The sequence below is a fragment of the Lucilia cuprina genome, chromosome 5, assembly GCF_022045245.1.
Source record: "Lucilia cuprina isolate Lc7/37 chromosome 5, ASM2204524v1, whole genome shotgun sequence".
Classification (NCBI taxonomy): domain Eukaryota; kingdom Metazoa; phylum Arthropoda; class Insecta; order Diptera; family Calliphoridae; genus Lucilia; species Lucilia cuprina.
In genome coordinates, this window is record NC_060953.1 from 28,367,396 (window position 1) to 28,379,884 (window position 12,489).

At 30.5% G+C, this 12,489-nt stretch overlaps 1 protein-coding gene across 3 annotated transcripts in view; it reads right to left on the minus strand.

Annotated features, from left to right (window-relative positions):
• The window catches only part of LOC111684114 (disco-interacting protein 2), a 229,272-nt gene that overhangs the window by 99,817 nt on the left and 116,966 nt on the right, over nt 1-12,489 (minus strand). The window lies entirely within an intron of this gene.

The window sequence follows — 12,489 nt, forward strand, 5'->3', positions numbered from 1 at the left end:
ACATTACATGTCCGTTCCGGAATTGGTTATTGTCCAAAGTAATTTGATTTTTATATTGAATTGAACAATTTCTGCACTTATGTACTTAACTTCACCTTAAATGACAACTCAAATAACAAAAACATCCAGAAAAAAGTAGTTAAGAATAAATATCATAATTGTTTTCAATAAATAAATGTGTTACTTTTTTTTCTTTTTGGAAAAAGTAATAGCATTTTTTAAATAAAACCAATTGTCAGCATTTCTGTATACTTATTTTTGTGATTAAATGCATATATCTTTGGCGTATCAAAAAGAGAAGAAAGAGGAAATAAGAACATAAACAAAAGTGTCAGAATTATTGGTCCTGTTTTTTGTGGTGTTTTATTATGATTTAAAGAGAATAAATGTCGTATGATTTATATTTTAGTGTAACACAATAACAAGACGATTTTAACATAGGTTTTAGTGTATTTTTAGCGTACTTTATTCGGTATGTAGAGAACATTTTAGCGTACATGTGCGTTATTATGTACAAAATAAATGAAAGTATATTTTTACCAAGTGTGTTTAACCATAATTTTAATTAAATTCATTTTGGTTTATATATAGGCTGTAGTTTGTTATACCCTTCACCTTCGTAAGAAGGGTATATATAAGTTTGTCATTCCGTTTGTAATTTCTATAATATAATTTTCCGACCCTATAATGTATATATATTCTGGATCCTTATAGATAGCGGAGTCGATTAAGCCATGTCCGTCTGTCTGTTGAAATCAGTTTTTAGAGGACCACAGATATCGACGAGATCCGAATCTTCAATAATTCTATTAGACATGCTTTCGAGATTAATTTCAAATGAAGCTGAGTTCCTCTGCTTCAAAATAATATAATTTATTTCAAATCATCAAGAAAGAATTAGAAATCTTAAAGAAAATTTGTCACAAAAAAGTAGTTAAAAGTTTTTGAGTCGAAAATGAAACCTTTTTAAATTGAACATCATTTTCTTATTTTCTCTAAGTGAGACAGGAAAATAATATAGATAGAATGTACAGATTCCCAGCTTCCATTTGATACCAATATTAGCATTATAAAATACATGAAGTTGTTACAGGGTGTAATATGAAGAAAATTATTAACCGGCTAACGTAAAACCTCAAATAATTATTTGTCGAATAAACCGAATAATTGAATACCCTATTATACATAAATTTTATGAAGTTTTGTTATTTTAAAAAATCAAAAATAAATAAACAACAATGTATGTTAGGTTGATAAGAGGATGTATACTACATCAAATCAGAAGAAATACACCTAGGCCACTATCGCACCTGTTGTACGCACCTTATCATTAAAAAATACTGAATGACTTATTTCAGTGATCAGAAACTCTTCAGGGGAGGGTAAAATTATTTTTTTTATTGCTATTGAAAAAAATGTTTTTAAGGCTATTCTAGAGTCTAGTATATGTTCAAACTCTGCAGAGTTATTCTTATTATTCAAGTCATTTGAAAGAATAAGGAGATCCAATGCCGCTTTTGGTACAACAGTTTTTTTCTTTTCATATTTTTTGCTCATACTTGAAACTATAGGATCGGAGTTTAACAAAAGTCTATTAAATATGTCTTCATTTGTTTTTTCTCTACTACATCTTCGAGAGATATGTTCTCTGTAGTTTTTGAAATCCTTGTTTCTTGCCTCTTGAGCTTCTTCAGAAAGATGACCAATTGGCCAAACTTCTGGGCAATGAATAAAAAATTTATGCAGAGTGGGGGACATGTAATACCATGGATACTTCTCAACATAATATATAGCTGTATTATTCGCGTAGTTTCTGAAATTTTCAATATTAATTTCATTGTTACATGATACAACAATAAGAATTATAAGTTCCAAATTAATTTTTGTTATTTCGGAGGAAATTTCAGCATGATTGGAAAGCATGAGAGACCGAATTTTAAGTTTTCTGTATTTATATATACTTGTTATAGAAATGCCTCTAACTTGTATTCAGTGTGTTCTGGTAATTGTTTTGTTATTAAATTTAAAGTAATAAAAGTTAAAACAAAAACACAGAAAAATTAATTTTTTATTGATCTAAATAAAAAACTAACCCCAATAACACAATGTCTAGTTATTCTTTATCTTAAGGTTAAATTGACAGTTTTCATACCAAAAATATTTTATCGGCAGAATAACTTTCGGTTAAACGATAACCAGAGGTGGAGTTAACGGAGCTAAGTAATAAATATAATGTAAATATTTTATGGATGCATTTAAAACAATAACAATAACGATGTAAATACTGACAATAAACACGAAAACATAACTAGTTTGTTCTCCTGTATTATAATTAGAGAAGCAGGGTACGTTTATTAAAATCATAATTTCTTAAAATGGAGCAAACTTGTTCAGTTTTTTTTCGGAATATTTAAGAAGACTATGTGTAGTAATTTTTAGCCATTTTTTCAGAGCTAACAAATAATAACATTTTATGATGCATTCCATTAAAGTTCAAAAACAGGTTAATTTTAAACTATTTAAAAATATGTAAAATATATTAAGAAAACAAAGAGTTTAATAAAATCTATCAAAATATCAATTTTGATAGATTATAAATCAAAATATTTATTTTTGAAATTTTTTCTTCTTCAAATTAAATTTGAAAAATTCATAAATTCCAATTTTTTGGTTTTTTTAAAAATTAAAAAAAATGTTCATCTTTGAAAGCGCAGTACAAAAAATCAGTAAAGTTTAAAAAAAATATTTTTAATGTTAGTGATATATAATTTTGTCTAGTTTTATTCGGTACCCAATTTTATACAAAAAAATAATTTTTCAAAAACCATCGTGCAGTGTCAGTCAGGAATGTTACTTCCAAAATAACATTACTTTCAAGATACTTGGATCTAACTTCGACGAATGCCTGGCAGTGGGAAATATAGTGCTTGAATGTTCCACTGTCCTCTCCACATGATCTACATTCGTCTGAATCCGCACGTCCAATTTTGCATAGATGTGCTCGTAATCCTATGTGTCCATTCAGAATACGTACCATCATACTAACTTCAGACTTGCTCATTTCGAGGAGATTTTTCGTCTTGTCCCCAACACCCCATAATATCTTCGTGGTTCTACCCACTGTTTCATTTTTCCAAGAGGCCTTATGGGATTTTCTCACCCATATTTTTAGTTCAGCTTTTATTGCGTCGAATGGTTTTGCGTTTGTCAGGTTAACCGCCCTGAGCTCCCTTCCGTTAAAAGCTATTACATTCGCCCTTTCATTACCGACTACTCCCGAGTGACCTGGTACCCATATGATGTAAACCTTACCTCTGGAATTAGTTAATGCTTTCTTACGGTCTTAGATTTAATTCTATCTTGACCAATACATTCTATCAGCGTTTCAAAGTTTCCCACATATTATGTGCATAGTATGACACAGAGATTAATTGAAAGAGATTTATTCGAATTTTCGAACCTAATTTTAAATATTCGAACATCTTATTGTACTTATGACTGCTAAATTTCAGCCAATTTGGGCTACGGCAACTGGTATTAAAAGCTTTCAAATATATTTTTCTATAATTATAAATACTAATTAAATTTGTTTTTGAAAATTCATTACCATTATCAATAAAGTTATAAATGGGGACTCTGTCTCAAATTTTTTTTCGACTTACCCTAGTATGTACAATGTATGTTTCTTTGGTTTGTAGAACTATGTCATGCAAAAAAGGGTAATAGGATAACAGTGCCGCAACGGCACAGGTACATTTACAATATCACTTTTTGTCCTTATAAGATAATGCAAACTGTTATCAGCAAGGAAACCAAAATATGCAAACACATGTTTTTTGTGGTGCGTCGTATGGACTCATGGATAAGATATTTTTACGTTTCAGATTAATTTTAGAATTTTGGCATCGATTTGTTAGAGCATATATTTTTGTATATTTTATCCATAAGATCATAATTTAGCATGATTTGACTTTTGTAGCATATTTAAGGAATAGTTTTTAGAGTATAGTTTACTCTTTTAGTGCATGTTTGGATGTTTTTTAAAAAACATATTTTTTAAAATATAAAAATATGATTTTTTTAATTTTAAAAATTATTATAATTATAATGTTAGTTTTCAAGCTTCATCTTATTTATAAGATGAAACAATTATCAAAATCTTGGGGGAACACATTAAATATTATATATTTCATTAAACTAGAGTTCGCCAGCGGTCGAAATTCAACCGGAACCATTGAAGGAAAGATTACATACATATGCAACAAAAACCATATTTTCGTAGTTGAAATGTCTGTCAAAAAATTATTTCAATTGCTATTACACCGTACAACAAATTGGGAAAAATTGTTGCACACATGAGCAAGACCATATACGTTGGAAACTACATACTTGATATAGTTACCCTACATTTTTGGTTTTTTGTTTTCTGATCGTTTCTTTCTTTAAAAGGACTTTAAAGTTTGAAAGGAAGAGTAAGTATAATTAATTATATTTAGCTTAAATTTAGTTTGGTCTAGTAGGTCAATATAGGTATCGATTGAAAGAGGAGAATAACAGTATTTTAACAAATAAAATAGTTTTAAAATGTTAGAATAAAAAAACTAAAAAAATGTCCTTTAAAATTTTAATCCTTTAATATCCTTATTTTCTATAGTCAGTTTTTTTTTAGAAAAAAATATATGTTATATTTACAAATATGGAGTTGCAGGCTCCCAAATTTCATGTCTTTATCTTTATTAGTTCTTTGTAAAAAAATTTAAAGTTAAGATGCATTCAAATTAAAAAAATTTTGTTGTATATAATTTGTTTAATTTAATTTATTATTTATACCAATTACCTACCCCCATTATCTCAATGCCTGTTAAGTTTTTATCCTAACGTTAAATTGACAGTTTTCGGACAAAATATCTACCAATTAATACATAAAATTTTATTTTGTATGATTATGACGGTTTAGTGATTAAAACATGCATGTTCCGAATTATAAAATCCACTTCAGGATAATATGATAGCGCAATATTATTATAAATAAACGATCAGAAAATGAAAAACTGAGTACGCAGTTATACCATAAAAATTATGTGCTTTCGTATGTATATGGTTTGGTTCGTGTGTGAAAAATGGTGTTGGACGGTGTTATCAATGAGTATAACTTGCTTTGATCAACGTATTCTTTATGAAAATGTGATACATTTCAGTTTAATTTAATAAAATTTAAGTTTTCAAATTTATTTGAACTTTTTTAAAAGCAAAAACAACGAATATTACTTCTTTCGATTTATTATTCTCTACAAAAATGTTCATTAAAATCTATTCAAAACTTACAACATGAAATTTTCATTCCTGACAGTAAAATTATTAAACTATTTTCTTTAATACTGTTTGAGTTCTTCATCTTTTGATTTTTGCTCACTCACATCCAAGTTTTTTTAAACGCCTCCCAGTTTTAAATTAAGACCTATATTTAACAATCTGCTAATTTCTCCAACAATCGCCCATACATGAACAGTTTGTCGTCAACAATCTCGAATCTTTCCAGCACTATTCCTTTGTAACCTACAGAATTAATGATTTTAACATAGGTTATTCATCTTTTTTAATTTGATTCCAAATTCATTACTTCTGAAGTCATTAAATTTTGCAATTATTGCTATAAGAACTATAACAGGATTCCATCCCGATCGAAAGTGGAATTATGTCGTTTTATAATGAAGTAAAACGACTTTTAATTTTTAAATTCGGATGTTTTTATGTTTATGTTTTTATGTTGTTTATTATGTTTTTTTTTTAATTTAATAAATATTTTTATAAAAATTAATAAAATTTTATATCGGAATGATATTATAAGAAATAAATACGTTTTATTTTGCTGTCTTTAGTATAAAAAGTCCATCCTTCAGGTTTATGTTGTATAAAATCTCCCATATAACACTCGACAAAGATAATAACTTTAATGTATTTTAATCGAATTTAATAGTAGATATTTCATGAAGTTGTACTACAATAGGCCTTTAAGCAAAGAGCTTTAAGAGTAAATACTAAACCAAATGGGCAGCCATTAACACAGAAGACATGATTTGTATTTGACCATGTTCATCTTTTTTTCTATTTTTATAAAACATATGTACATATAACCATACAAATTACAGTTTTCATTTTACACTAATATTTCTTAAACCGTCTTTTTCCCAATTGGTTAGAATAACCCTTCAAATCCTCACAGTGCTAAACGTGCATATTAGCGATATAATGATTAATTTATTACGGTGAATTATGTACCGACATGATCAACTAAACATAAGTAGGAATACTTATGTTTTAACAGGCTTTGTTTTTGTCCATCATTAAAATCCCTAAAAACTAACATTTATGTAGAATTATTGTCTCACTAATGTTTTTCGGGTCAAACACCAACATCCTTCTGTATCACACATGTATCATACATTCACATGTTCCCAATCGTTTTGGCTTTGCGTATTAATATATGTATATGATGATGATTTTCAATCTTGTTGTGACAAAAAAAATGTTTATTTTTTTGATCAACCGTTTTTGAAATTTCAAGTTAGGAGCCACTGATTTTATTAGCATGAAATTCAAAAGGACTTAACAACAAATTAGTCATTTCCATAAGTCAGAATGTCCTAAAAAGCAACATAATAGACAATGTCTGACGGTTAGGGATGTCAAAAATCCCGAGGATTAGGTTATCCCAAAACCTGGGATTTTTTATAATAAATCCTGTGATTTGCTTAAAAATATGTTTTTATTTCCTCATTTGAGCAATATTTTTCATAAATTTGCACATTACCATCCTATATTATTTTTGATTTATCCAAACGTCCATATTTCAAGGCAGCTCTCCCAAAGGTCTATATGTTTTTACATGAGTCTTCGTAAGTGTAAACCTGATTTCACCATAAATTCTTAATCGTGTTTAACTCTGGCGACAGTAGTGGCTAATGTAGTAATGAAATTTGAACAGCTTTTACCTTATATTTGGGATCATTATAAATTTTTCAACATATTTTCAACGTTTCGATCCTCAATCATTAAAAATATATAATTTAATGAGAATTAGATGAGCCAAAAATTAATCTTTTTGGACTTGATTGACCAAAGCATATATATAGAAAATCGAATGCACCATTAAAAGACCGCGAAATAATGACTGTTATATAATTTGGAGGTGGGAATCATTTACCTTAGGGATATGGCTCATCAGAAGGCGTACAGAAAATGTATAAAATTTAATTTTAATATGAATGCCGAAATGTATACTGATTTTAAAAGCCATTTTATCGGGATATTTTTAATGATTGGGCTCAAAACATTGAAAATAATATGATACAACTGGATAATGACCACAAATATAAGGCTAGAAACACTATGTTTAAAAAAAAAAAAATTGTATAGCTATATTAGCCCCCAGAGTCGCCTGGGTTAAACATGATAGAGAATTAATGTTAAAATAGCGATTACAATTACGAACACTTATGTAAAAACACAACAGACCTCTGAAAGAGTTACCATGAAGTATGGATGTTCATAACGCATAAAGCGTGTTGCACGCACCAAAAATGTGTAAATGTGTTAAATTTGATTTTCTTTTTTTTCGTATAATAGTATACCAATATAATAAAGTGGATTTTGTATTTATTTAAGTGTAAAAATATCTTCACTAAATACAGATTTAAAACAAGTAAGAAGTTATAGTTTTACAAAACCGACCATATAATACCCTACACCGGTATACGAATAAAATGTGATTTAGTTTCCATAATAAAGCATTTAGTTGAATTGTACCTTGCCTCAGATATACTAAAGCAATTTACTGTTTAATAAAACTGTGGATATTTAAGTAAAATTTTGATGGGGGCTTTTTAGAGAGGCTAGGGTCAAATGAGGCCCTATAATTATTAAGTTCATCAGGATCATCAAGACTAGTATAGAACTTGGTTTTGCAGCTTTTTGTCGAGATACGAGTTTATTAAGAATAATTATGAATTTAAAAGCCCTATTTGGCGGGTTCAGTTCTATGGGGCCTAGGTGAAATAATGGAGCGATGTTAACCATTTTCAATAGGCTTTGTCTACAGTACCATAAAAGATCATGTGCCAAATTTCATTGAATTATCTCCAAAATTGCGACCTGTAGTTTGATTACAAGGTTTAGAAGCTCTATTCGGGGGTTCAGTTGTAGGGGGCTAGGTGAAATAATGGACCGAAGATAACCATTTTCAATAGGCTTCGTCTACAGTACAATAAAAGATCATGTGCCAAATTTCATTGAATTATCTCCAAAATTGCGACCTGTAGTTTGATTACAATGTTTACAAGCCCTTTTTGAGGGTTCATCCCTCAATAGATTTTCATGTACCAAATTTTATTTAATTATCTTCAAAATTGCGGCATGTAGTTTGATTACAAGGTTTACACGGACGGACGAACATAGCAAAATCCACTCAGAAAATGATTCTTAGCCGATTGGTATACTTTAAGGTGGCTATAGGACCAATATTATTGTGCGTTACAAACATCAGCATAAACCCAATATACCCTCCCCACTAAAGTGGTGTAGGGTATAAAAACATAAGACGTTTTGGAATATGGTTTTTAGTTAAAAAAATTTTGACAAAAACATTTCACCATCAACGAGTTAGAAGACTCATTCTATTTGAGCTGCTAATTTAGACTCCTCTGAAAATCAAACAAAAGGAAAAATTATTTATTTTACGTATATGAAATTTTGCAACAAAAAAATCTTAAATAAAAATATATTTTTCTTTAAATGAATTGCTATTTACACTTTCATAAGAAACTTTAGAGCAGAAATTATCAAATTCTGAAATGTTTTTAGTTAAAAATTATATAATAGTTATGTTTGCTACAATTCAACAAAATTAAATAATTTTTTTACAAACATGATGATTTAAAGATTTTCATATAGTTTAGGTTATGCAGACCGCTTACTGACTAGAGTAAGTCTTTACTTGGGTCCTTTAAGGTCCCTTTGTAACGTCTGTAAAGAGAAGAAGATTAGGGAGAAAATATTTGGAAGGAAAAATAGTGATATGGACTATAGTGAAAATACATAAAATAATAAAAAAAGAGATAATAATAATAGCGCATAAAGATAAGGAGACTATGTTTCAAGAAACAAAATATAATAGTGTGTAATTAGTTACACACCCACTTTGACAATTTCAAGAATGCTAGTATACTCCCAGGTTGAACATCTGATAGATCAGAGAAGTGAGACGAGCCCAGCGCCTGATGCCGGAACGATTGCAGGCCGATTGAATGACCAGTAAGAACCGATAACAGAGCGCTAAGATACATTCTGTTTAGCCCTATAATGTAGGATGTTTTATGAGAATCCATACGAGGCCACAGTAGCCTAGCGATCGAGCAGGTATGCTTCTGAGACCACCGTTCCTGAGCTAATCTAAAGCAATAATCAAGTATTTGTTTCTTGATGACCGTTAAGGGGACACCACAGAACTGGTCTATATCCAGTATGGACATCCTCGTACCGGCTTTTGCCAAAATGTCAGCAGTAGTATTGCCCGTTATATCCCCGTGTCCTTTGATCCAAAAGAGGGTAATTCTTGAATGTCTCTCCATCTCATTTAGAGATGCCCGGCATTCTTGGACAAGTTTTGATGTAGAATACACACCTATCAGGGATTTTATGGCGGCTTCACTGTCAGTATAGATTCTGATATCCCTATTGAATATCCGATAGTACCTAAGCCAATTAGATGCCTTCTTTATAGCTGAGATTTCAGCCTGTAAAATAGTACATTCGTCGTTGAGTCGGAAAGTGATTTTCATCTCGAATTCTTCAATGAATATACCCCCGCCAACACCTTTAATTGTTTTAGAGCCATCTGTATACACATTTAAGCTTTCAACGCTATCAGGTGTCAATTCATTATAATTACAGATTAAACTATACCGGAAGTTCCTTGAAATGCACGGTTCCGGAATTTGGTAGTCAGTAGGTTTGGTAGAAGATCTACAATCTTTGCATGACTATTGGAACCAAAGTTCCATCTATTTGTAATACTTAATCTGGCTGCAGTATTCATTGCCAATTGTTTAGCAAGAATGTCCACAGGTAGCCAGTTCAGCATGGCAAACAACGCTTTACTGTGCGTAGTCCTAAGTACACCTGTTATAAGAAGAGCAGATTGTCTCATAACTTTTGTGAGAATGTTTCTGTTAGATGTTTTGTCCAGTGCATACCACCAGACAATTACACCATACATCATTATCGGCTTAACCACAGCCTCATATAGCCAATTTACATTTCCAGGGTTGATACCCCAATGCAGGCCAATAGCCTTTCTACAAACGTACAACGCCGTGATGGCTTTAGAAGATCTGGAGATGATATTCAAGCTCCAAGACAATTTTCTATCGAGAATAACACCTAAGTATTAAGCGTTATACGACAGCGTGAGAACCTCGCCATTGAGACGAGGAAGGGGGAATTGAGGAATTTTGTATTTGTTCGTGAACAATACTAATTCCGTTTTCCTGGGTTTACGCTGAGACCGCATGTAGCACTCCAATAGGTATACGATCAGTTACCAAAGTTTTTTAATTCCTTTGAAATTAAACTTAATCGTAAATAATTTGGTAAGAATCAAATGTCAAATAAATTTTTTACAGGATTATATAAACTCTAGGTCTTCATTTCTAAAAGTAATCGGGTTGGAAAGTTTACAAAATTAAAAAAACAACTTCAAATTTTTGTACACTATTCATTATTGTACTAACTAAGACACTTAAGAGATAAATTCTTTACAAGTTGATGTCGTTAATGTGCTCTGAATGGAAGATGAGTACGACAGCTACAAAAGCTGGAAAATTTGAACATATTTTTTTTAATTTGATTATTGCGTAAATTGAGTTTTTTGTTACTTTAAATGTTTTCTTAATGCTTTTTTGTAACACTGGAGTGCATCAAAAAATTTAAAAAAATATAGGTTTTATGGGCCAAATAAAATGCACCTAACTTCCGAAAACATCACTATAATATTTAAATTATAATTTTTAATTGCATTTTCTTATAAATCAATATCGTATAATTCATATAATAACTTTTTTTCTTCAATTTAACTAATTCACGCCTATAACTAAAATGTTAAAAAATTACTGAAATGAAATTTCTTACTGCGTATTTTTAAATTTTTTAATATAAAAGTTATGGTGTATATTTATTTATTATATCTGAATTGCTTTTATTTTTATTTTAAAATACTATTTTTAGGATTTTTTAAACAAAATATCTTGAATGTGCCATCAGAAAAATTTTTTTGCTCTAGGTTAAAAAAACTTTGATAATTGCTCAAACGTCAATAAATTAAAAAAGTTTTTTAAATGTACTAAGATGTACAAAAAATGCAGTTTTCTCTATACAAAAAAGTTTAATTTTAAAAAAGTAGGAAACAGGTGTTTTAAATTTTAAAAGATTTGTCCAAAATACATATTTATTATTATTAAATTATGTTTCCTAATTATAATGTTACTAGCTAATAAGTACCTGGTGTGCTTCCTACTCCAATCGAAATTAAATCCATATTAAAAAATATTTATTAAGTTATTAAATAATGCAATTTCTCTTAAAGGTTTATTAGAATTTCATTTGATGACAATATATTTTATTTAAATTCTAAAATAATATATTAATGATCTATTTATTTTTTACTTGCTAAAATTTAATATATACTTTAATTCATAAAAAATAAGTTCTATTCTAATGCCGTGGAAAACACAATATTTTTTGTTTTACCCTGTAGAAAATTCTAACTACAATAGTTTGCAAGTTTGCCAATTTTTATCTATCGTCAACCTTCGCGACGGGTAGTCATCTTGACGCGATGCGAAGGCTTATGTGTGATGACCCATGCAGGCCGTGCTGGTAGGGCTACCCATGCCAGAGGGGCTCATGATGAGCACATACTAAGAACTACCCTTCCCACCACTGGTAGCGTCTGTTTCTCCCCGATGGGGCGGCTACCAGTCCAAGTACTTGTCAAAAGATCTCTACTCATCCTTCGGATGTGTATCTTTTGACAGTATAGTCCGTTCGGGATCTTTAGATCCTTAAACTCCACGACGGTCCGTCTAAATCCACCAGCGTCTGTTCCCACATTGGGCGGCTTGGTGGTCTGAAAGCACATCATATGCAGAATCATATACTTGGCAGCAAGTATAAAATGCACACTGTTTTAATGTCCAATGTCCAACAAGAAACCGTGCCCCGCGTATCCGGTAAGGGGCCTAATAATCTCCTGTGGAGAGTCGAGTGCTACTGTCACCCAGGTTAGTCCGGCGGAAACACCGGGTCGGGCTAGTCTGAATGCTACCGGCGCCAAACCCAAAATAAAAGCGTCTGCGGATTTAGGGAAGCCTGGATCCTGCAGTCGCAAAACAATAACAGCATCTGGCTCCAAAGCTGGATGCAGCAAAATAAGCA